This window comes from Alosa alosa, chromosome 24 (assembly GCF_017589495.1).
Source record: "Alosa alosa isolate M-15738 ecotype Scorff River chromosome 24, AALO_Geno_1.1, whole genome shotgun sequence".
Classification (NCBI taxonomy): Eukaryota; Metazoa; Chordata; class Actinopteri; order Clupeiformes; family Clupeidae; genus Alosa; species Alosa alosa.
The window spans coordinates 15,571,498-15,581,726 of NC_063212.1; the positions used below are offsets into that span (position 1 = coordinate 15,571,498).

The following is a 10,229-nucleotide window of genomic DNA, read 5'->3' on the forward strand; positions in this document are numbered from 1 at the left end:
GTGGGTACAGAGTCGTCCATCACTTCAGGTTTGCACGCAACTCATAGCGTCGGATCAAATAACAAAAACAATGTTAAAAAACAAAATTAGTTCATTTAATTTATTAAATTTGCCAAATATATCTGGACACAATGACATCCTAAGGACTTGGAAGGGTGCCTGGATTATAAAAGTGTATAAAAAAGAAGGCATGGCCTTAATTGCTGTTGAGTTTGTACTCAGTGTCACCTTGTAATGTATGTGTGTGTGTAACCACAGAAGGGTGCAATTTTGTCACAAGACATTGTCATTAAATTAGTATTCATTTACCCTTCTGTGTCTATTTTCAATGTACTAGGTACCGTTAACATAATTTCCAACATGCAGGGTTCCATGAAAGTCTATCAGACATCCCTAAAAATTGGTAAATTGTACATAACAAGTACATGAAAAGTGACACTAAAAAGCGGTTTCCTGCATGGTAGACCAAAATTACATTGGACAATACCAGCATTCTGGAGGTGAAATGGGAAGAACAGAGATGCAATGCATCCTACTGTAAGTCAGTGTATCATCAAAATAAATGTGAAGCCAAGTAGTACAGGAAACAGAGCCCTCAAAAGTTGAGGTACCTCCACCCGAGGTAGAACAAAACACAACCATGCAGTGTGCACCTTGGATCTTGCCTAGTATTGGAAGACCCCAGCCTCACAAACGGATGTCTGCTGTGACCTTTTGTCTTCACTTGAACACATGTAAACGCATGCCGATTGGTAAGAGTAAAGAAAAGTAGGGTAGGTAAGCATAGGCCACATAGACTCATAGACCACAACAGGAAACACCAGGAAAGAGACTCACTACACTCACACACCCAACTGCAAAGAGAGCTGTAATATGGGGCAGTTTGTAGGCTCTAGGTGTATACCAGCATGGAAGTGAACTTGAGGATGCCATTTTGTGGGCAAAACACATTTCAGTGGGTTCTTTCCTATGGCTTACCAATGTCAGTGGAGACACTCTTTTACCTCCTTGAAATTGACTTGGAGAAATCACATGCGCCAGCCCATTCACAAGTGTATAGAAATACAGTATTTATATCTGTTGATACAGGACACTTGGGCCAATCACATGGTTTTCAAAAAAGTATACCAACATGCCAGAGATGTCAGCGGCTGGGGTTGTATGTCACAGCATGCTTTCCACAGAGGGGGTCTCGGGTTTCACTCGTGGCTGTTTGGAAAACAGTTTCGCAATCAACGCCACGGATAAAGTAGATGAGCACTGTCAGAGGCCTATGGAGTAAAGGAGGCCTGTCGCCATGGAGGCCTATGGAGTAAAGATTTCCAACAGCCATGCATTTCACCACTAAACTGTACCTTGTATCATGGAACAGTTGTAATCTATTACAATAATTCACCTGAACCATATTAGAGAGCATGTGTGTGTCTAATTATATATATATATATATATATATATATATATATATATATATATATATATATATATATATATATATATGCTATATAGACACACACACACACACACACACACATATATATATATATATATATATATAGTCCTTTGGGGGGAGTCTTATGAAGACGCAGAGCAATGGAAGCAAAGAGCAGCTTTGTGTTAGGAAAGAACAGGTGACAACGCAGAATTAACCCCTGGCGTGGTGGTCAGTATGTCAACAAAACATGGATTGACGCTAAACAGCGGATGAACATGATGCATGGCTCGTGTGGTCAAACTGCACTGCCCTTTCGGTTATTAGGCTACAGCTGAGCGCTTACATATTGGACAAACCTGACATAAAAAGTCAGAGGGTGGAAATGACATTTGTAGGTGTCAACAACCCAGACCCGACAGACAGACTCGCCAAGTTTTCATCTCAGTTTCCTCAGCACACTTTCTGCAGAGCCTGGTGAGCGAACGTCGGATCTTCAAGGTATTCCAAGATATCTCTGTTTTGTCTCGAATCGCGGGTAAATATATAAGTTGACAAAGTCCCCAATCGCCCGCTGCTTTTCCCTACCGAGCCTAGTGTTGCCAACTATTTCAAATGGAAAGTAGCTAAAGCCAGCTCCAAAAGTCACTAAATGTCGCTAGATGACGTCACGCACTAATTTGCATATCAATTACGTCAGGTACAATCAGGTCGTGACCCCCCAAACGGTGATGACCCTTTAATGCCCCTTTACACCTGTTTGCTTTTCTCCTAGGCCTACTGAAATAGGCAACTTTAAGAGCCTAAATTAAATGTTTAATTTAACATACTTGTATATTAGGGTAATTGATACACTTTACACTTTTGTACATATTGTCATAGTATACACCAGAATGAGCATTAAGTGGCTGAAAATCAGTCATTTCCAACCTATTCCCAACTGCTGCCTTTGCTTTGCACAGCTTGAAGTCTGATTATAACTTCACCATAGGCTACACACAATTTAACCATACAACAATGGCTATATTTTGGATTTATTTAGTTAATGTCACTCAGACAGGCCGACATACTTTTTTCCCTCAGCCGACAGTCTGTCCTGCATTGACAACATTGAGGCGACATAGCCTAAACGAATGCTTTAGGTTTTTCTAACTTGTATGCTCGATTTTGAACTATCTGCTTGTGAATGAAGTTGTAGCGTACTTTCCTTTGTTGAACGGTGCTGGAAAGCGTGCTCCTGTTTCCCTGTCATCATGTCATTGCTCTCGTCTCGTTGACTCTGGTTGTAATCTCACCTGAAGTTGCTGCACCTTCCAATAACGTTGTCTGAGCTGTTAGATATAGAACATCTACTTCCGTGTATAACATGGGCTGATACTACATAGGCCAGTCATTACTTTTATAATCATGGGGCAACGCTTTGGGCGAACTCGATGTAGGTTAATTCACAAACGAAACAGGCATAAGACTCTTACACAGCACAGCCGAACTCACTGCTCACTCATAAGAGTAAAAAGGGACGTTACATGCCATCACATCAGAGTCTCAAAAAGTCTCCAAGAACGCCAGAAAAAGTAGCTAGATTTGTCGCTAGTCGCTTTTTACAAAAAAAAGTCGCTTGGGGGGTCTGAAATCTCGCTAAATATGGCGACAAAGTCACTAAGTTGGCAACACTGAGCCTAACCCATGCACAGCTGTAACCAGAACCTTGGAATGCGTACACGTTTTGTTCCACTAGCGCCTTCAACAACGAGCACCTACCATTTCCTAAAATAGGGGGAGGGAACAAACGTTTTGTATAAAGACAGCCCAGTCCAATAATCTTACGACTTCAGATGCGCTTTGGGAGATGTCTTTCGCACAATTTATCTACATAGACTTAAAAGTAAAGCGCGAACGGTAATTAGACCATCCTTATGGTTTTGTGGGCCATGAAGACCCCCCTTGCTCCTTTTAAAGGAACTCCTACCGTGTTACTTGATTGACGGCTCCATATTTTCTGGTGGATTTGTTTTCTGTTGCCCGAGAAAGGAGGGGGAAAAAACGGGGATAATTTTGAGAGGGAGAGAGAGCGTTGGAAAAATAACGACGGTGCTGGAAAGTGAAAGGCAAGGAAGAATACTTTGAACAACTGAAGAGAAAGCAGGGGAAACAACATCTCCGACGCACTGGAGTCGAAGTTGTGTCATTTACACATTTAATTATTTTGCATTTTCTCCCTCATCACATTTTTGTTGCTTTCAAGGTAAGTTATTTCTTACAATTTCTGAACCCACAGTCTAGACCAAATTTGTCGTGTCTCAGTGGCCATTTTATATTGAAAAATGCTACCACCCTGTTCATCGACTTATTGAACTTATTGTGTGGTTTTGTCAATATCTGTTTGAAATGTCTGCGAATATGTCTGGTTGTAGCCTATTAATCCCTGGAGTACTCCATCCCGTCAGATCACGTAGCCACGTCTATTATCCTCATCTGTTTGTCCTCTTTTGTTGTGAATGATCTGGAAATTATATCTATTTAGTCATTGTGGTTTAAGCATAATCCAAAAACCATTAGGCTACTGACACTACTGTATGTGACATTGATGATGATGATGATAATAATAATAATAATAATAATAATAATAATAATAATAATAATAATAATAATAATTTCGGCTCCAAGCTATATGCCTGTGTGTTGGCATGTATGTGAGCGTGTTTGTGTTATGTCTGTGTGTGTGTGTGCACAGGCATGTTTTTGTCGACGCACGTGTGATGTTGCCATTGATGGTCTTTGTTTCCTTCATTAAATGTCTGGCGGAGAAGAGAAAGGGGACGTATGTGGGGGATGGAGAAAGTGTGAGAGGGCGTTTGGAGAGAAAAGGAAACAGAGGGAAGATTGCATGTTAGAATCGCCCGGTATTGCATACTAATATGAGGGCAAATTGGTAACCAGGCGTCAAACCGTGCACGTCTTTAGAAGTAGTGGGCAAAGGGGGCAATGCTGTTGCATCCGACTCCAGTCCTCAGAGGTCGATAATACATAAGGACAGCAATAAGCTGAAGTGGTTTTGGAGGCATTACTCGTAGAGGATTAGAACCACATATAACGACAATCACACAATCTTTCGCGAGGCTTAATGTCTGCATTAACGCTGTTTAATGACACTTCTGGATTTCACAGACACATTGTTTTTTTGTTTTGTTTTTTGTATGTGTGCGTACGTGAGTGTACGTGCGCGCGCATTGATCTATACTAGCTGGCAGCTGGCTTTTAACAAACTCCGTGTGTATCCAACCGATTGTGAGTGTGTTTGTGTTTGTGATCAGTAGCTATGAGATTGGCTGGGTGGGAAGAAGGGGGTCATGGGCTAGACGCTCAAAGATGGTAGCGCGAGGACCTCGCCAGAGGGAGAATGTGTGTCAATGTCAAACGGAGGTGTGTCGCTCGCGAGGTTGACTCATCGGCTCTCCATGCGCGCTCAGCGCCTTTGCTGGCAGTGTAAAAGAGACTCCAAAGCATGTATGAAGTAGTACGGGGCGAAAGTGCCATACCATCACCAGTGACAGCTATAGCAGAGCTGTCATCAAATGTGTACGGTACGATCATGATACTTAGTGCACTAAACAATTTGTGCACATTCTGATATTGCAATCTCAGTGACACAGGCGCAAGCGCTCACACTTAATGTCTACACACACAGACACAGGGATACACACAAACAAACAAACAAACAAACACACGCGCGCGCGCACACAAGCACATGCACGCGCGCACACACAAACACACACACACACACACACACAGACGCACACCCCTGTCTCGTTCACACTCTTCAGACTGCAGCCGACTGTTGCGCAGCTGGCGGTATGTGCACCACTCTCGCCGTGACTCATCTCATCCATACAGCCTCGGAGCCCTCAACCCAGAGAGCTGCATTGAGGGTAATTGCGTGGGCTCTCTGACTGCACGGTAAAGACGTGCCACGCAGAGAAAGAGAGAGAGAGAGAGATGGTATTGTAAGTCCGGCCAGTGGGCGAATGTGCCGCTGTGTCCATTTTCAGTCGTGTATTTTTAAGGCGTTTTTCTCCTGCGCTATTAATGGCTCATGCATTTAAGGGTTTGGAATGTCTCCCTCCTCCTTATGATGCTACTCTACACCACCCAAGTTAATTCCACACCAATGGGCTCACCAGTATACCATCTCTCTCTCTCTCTCTCATGCCCACAGTGGCCACTGGCCAGTAATTTACGTTTACAAATAATGAGATCTGCCTCTTCAGATCTCTTCTCCAAGCTTCCTAGCATGCTCCACATTCTAAACATCCACACCCTCTCTCAGGCGCAGATCATAAGTGACAGTTCAAGGGCTAACCCACCCACTGCTGTTTGTGTCTAATATCACCTCCAAGCCTGCAAATAACCAAGGCTGCGGACACAGATTAAGATATATTAGGCTATGTGTGCTTTTTACAGACCAAAGTGTGGTTTGAAGAGGGATGTATTTGTAGGCATTTGTAACTTTGCCTTAGTAACAGAATGTCCCGCCTAGGGTAGACAACTGAATTACTAGACAGAGGCTGATTTACCAAAATACAAAAATAGATTTTATTTACAACCACTATTATTTTCAAGGTTCTGAGCGGTGATTTTCTCACAAGAATTAGACAGTAACAGGCACCCCACACAGACAGGCAAGGGAAACAAAAAGGGGGCAGCTATCTACTATAGCCACTGCTGAGGGACGGATACGGGTATCAGGCCAACCACGATGAAGTGGAGGCATAATAAGGCGTAGTACCCAGACTGAACACAAGGGGAGGGTCTATGGGACTGCAAAACAATTCACACACACTAGAAGAAAATGTTTAAATGGGAAACATTACTTTTCTACTCACAATGGTGATACACCCCAAAATGGGCACACAATGAACCCAGTAACTTCTTGATACTATAAATAGTGCAGTACATCTCAAAATGGGCAAGCTGATATATGCACACACACGCACACTATGAATAGGCTAATGCAGGGGGAGGGGGATAGTTGAAGAGGCCAGATCTGGATATCACGGACTCAGCCCGCAACACAAAGAGCAAGACAACTATACAGTAGAGCTACACAAAGAAAACCCAAACAAAGCATACAATTTTCCACAAAACAAAATAACAACCTTTGGGTACACTGTTACAAAGTGGCCAGGGGAAAACCGTGATTGACCGCTTTATGCTGACGTTCGAGGGTGCGGAGAAACGGCACACCTCCTGAAATAGACCAGCACAGAATTACATCAATACATATGTAAGAAGTCCAATATAGTTATACTCAAAACCAAAACCTGGGACCAAAAATCGGCCCTGGCATATTTGGCCCAAGCGGCCCTCAAATCGGTCGGGCACACCTAATTATATACAAAATATTTGCATTACCCTTAAATATGCATTATTTTCAACTGTCATGGAGCACTGAAAGTGATGGGCCTCACTGGCTATCACTCTCACTGATCAGAGGTAGCCATGTAGTACATGATCTCCATATTCAAGTAGCCTAGGCTATACAAGCAATTATTAAAGAAGAGTTTCTGCTTGAATTCAAAGTATCATTTCAAATATTTCAATAGGCTACATTTATACAATGCTCAACTGACAGCAGCACCAAACAGTTACTACATTTGCCTATGTGTAAAGAGCTAAATTGTAGTAGACGTTAATCACTGTAAGACAACTGAAACACAAAATAAATAGGGCTGTTGCTGGAAATATTTCATTCCTGTAGGCTATACTACATTGCTGGTACATTATGGAACATTATAGCTACATTAACTAATTATCTTTAATGTCTTCCAGCCTATCGTATAGGTTACCGTATATTAGTTGGCTTGTGCATGAATATGAATTGATGTTTTGTAGCCTACATTTCCGTCAGTCTACAGTCTTTTAGCCCATCTTTACCATGATAATTAACCCTTCCAAGATAGAACCCTTTCGACGCTCTACTTTGAGAGACCAACCACCACTCATGCCATCGATGTTGAATTTTGGGCGTCTGACGGAAACTGATCAATCTGACCAACAATTAACATCGATTTGACACTCTTTTGCTGTCCGAGGTTGCAAATCATTCATTTAGAACATTTAAGTTACGCTGTTTGTTATTATAATCACAGCACGGCCTTAGGTTATCATAACCACATCATTACATTATCGCAATTAATAAGTCATCATAATCATCATCGTCAGCATGGCATGTCACACATAGCCTGCTCCACCACTGAGTTCTTATAATGTAGGCCTAGCCGCAAGGCTCCACCACCTGCTCACTGTCCCTCTGTATGCTTGCTTACATCCTCGTTCAAACTCAACGAACTTCAACATGTTGCTGACATTTGCTAGCCTACCTGCAATATTGTATTTTTGAATTTTCATTGGTGTTACTTTTGCACTATTGTCACTATCCGCCGCAATTTCGTGTAGGCAACTTTGATTAACTTCTGATGGCTCACAAAATCCCGGTTCTGGGCCAAAATACGAGGGGTGGGCCTGACGTGAGCTGTTATTGTATCAGTCGAGTGTCAATATGGAAATGTAACCAGTGGGCCGCCGATTGTCCTTCCTTTGCGCCGATCGTTGGCCAAAATGATTAAATTATATATATAGCCTATTCTATCGGCCCAAAAGGTGCGTCGGCCTACCGGGAAAATGTCCGGTATGCCAGATGGCCAGTCCGCCCATGCTTCGGAGGGACAGCAACGAGAAAGCAGACACCAAACGCCGACACCAAACAATTCTCCCAGCAAGACAGCACAGGTCAGCTTTCGCGGGGTCATTAATTTAAAAAGAAGAATGCCCTACGTCAGGTAAGCCTCGCAGCCAGGTGAAGGCGGAGCATAGGCAGGGATCTTGGGACATGTAGTACACTTGATCTACCCATTACACATGTGTTACTCATTTGTAAAATTTGTCCTTGCTCTCCCTCTAAATATCCATCGAAGTTGAATAGCTAAGTTTTTGAGTTTCAGCACCTTGGATAGCTCCCGTGAGAATGCATTGGAACTGACTGTGATTCTAAAAAGCAGTAGTGATTCCCAGAGCTAGCTATCTATAGACAGATTTATTTTATATTGATGTTGACTCTCATTTTTAATGACAAAAATGTATATGAATGTTGATCTAGTCAGAATCATGTTTCAGAATTTCGATTGTTTTATCCTAATAGATAGTAAATGGTTGGTATCACAAGATCCATTAATATTGGCAGGAAACAATCACTTCAATAGAACTACATTGTCTAGACATAGACCAATAATTTCCATACATCAGTTTACTTCAAACCTACAATGCTTATAACACTGTGTACTACCTATAGATGTTATTCATATATTATTCCCAACATGAACGTGTATTTTGTGTTTCCCATACCACAGGTGTAGTGATTTACAGTCAGTCTACTGTGTGGACATTATGTACAGTTGTTATGGTTACTATTGCGCACAGTGTTGATACAGAGCAGTGGTTAAACAATTTGACAGGTTCTGTTTGTACAGTGTCCCACACCTGGAAACCCATGAGCGCTGTCTTTTTTTGCTGTCTTTTGTTTATTGAGAGCATATTTAGAGCATTTTCTGTGTGATCTGTGTGTAGTTTGTGCTTCTTGGGTCAGTGAGATCAGAATGGTGATGCTTTGTAGCACTTTTCACTTTCACATTGGTCATTGGACACACAGAGATGCCTACTTCATATCTACCTTTTCCCCCAGGATCACATCTACTTCTGTTGATACACTTTGTTACACAAGTGGTTTGTAAACATGTTTGTAATAATGTAGCCAGTGAACTTGTGTAACCCCAGAATTGTGATTTTAATAGACCCTTTCAAGAGAGTTCCATTATCAGCATCATAGTTGGCCCCACAAGACTTCCTTTTTAACATTCCATATGTTATCTTAATGCAGAGGAAGTAGATTGGGGCCCAAATAGAACGTTCAAGCATTGTTTTTGTTTTTATTGTTGAAAGGGTCTATAGCAAATTCAGCCACATGTGGGAACCAGCTGAGATCATGACCGAGCTCTTCCTGTGACAAACACCAAAACATCTGGTCTGTTGCGACCTTCTGCCTCCTTGTCCACAAAAGCCCACGCCTATTGGGTAGATTTTGTATCTATTTGTGTTTGTTTTTGTTTAGTGATGTGCCCTATAACTTGACCGGCAAATTAAAGTTACATGATCCCCTCGCAGTGACTTGAAATTGTATTTCTGTCTAACGTGGCACAATTAATTGATTTTACTCGAAATTGCCATTTGAACGAATGCAATTACCTAATCACAAAGGCTGTAATTAACTCTGCAGCTCGCAAGTCTGTTAGCCTGGGTGTTCCCATGCTGCCTAGCGCGCGATTTGATTCACGCTGCTAAGGCAGCCTGGAGACCATGGAGCAAATTTTTGCCTGAGATAGGGGACCAATCACAGAACAAGGGGGAAAGCAAGACAATGATGAGCTATGCACAGACACATTTGATAGACATCCGTGGCACCCAATAAATGGATCTGGGCATTTTTTTCAAATACGAGAAAATTAACGTTTGGTTCCCAGACCACGTCTCATTGAGAAGTGGTGGCGCTAGCCAGGCTACAAGTCTGTCCCAAAACAAATTGAACTGAAACCTGACTTTCAAAGATTCTATCACATATCAAATCATAATTGCTTTATCTGTCAGAGATTATTGCAATTAGATATTTTCCCCAAACACAGCCCTATTTCTGTCATTCCTAAAGGGAAATTGGTTTGTTTTTGTTGTGACTTTCTCCCTCACCTGTGGA

General features: G+C 42.1%; 2 protein-coding genes across 2 annotated transcripts in view; one reads left to right on the forward strand and one right to left on the reverse strand.

The window, feature by feature from the left end:
- The window catches only part of LOC125289084 (basement membrane-specific heparan sulfate proteoglycan core protein-like), a 947,802-nt gene that overhangs the window by 858,860 nt on the left and 78,713 nt on the right, over positions 1-10,229 (reverse strand). The window lies entirely within an intron of this gene.
- The window catches only part of ndrg2 (NDRG family member 2), a 36,395-nt gene continuing 29,444 nt past the window's right edge, over positions 3,279-10,229 (forward strand). Inside the window, exon 1 of the mRNA XM_048235971.1 lies at positions 3,279-3,674. The gene's annotated coding sequence lies outside the window, so the exon portion shown is untranslated. The remainder of the gene's footprint in view (positions 3,675-10,229) is intronic.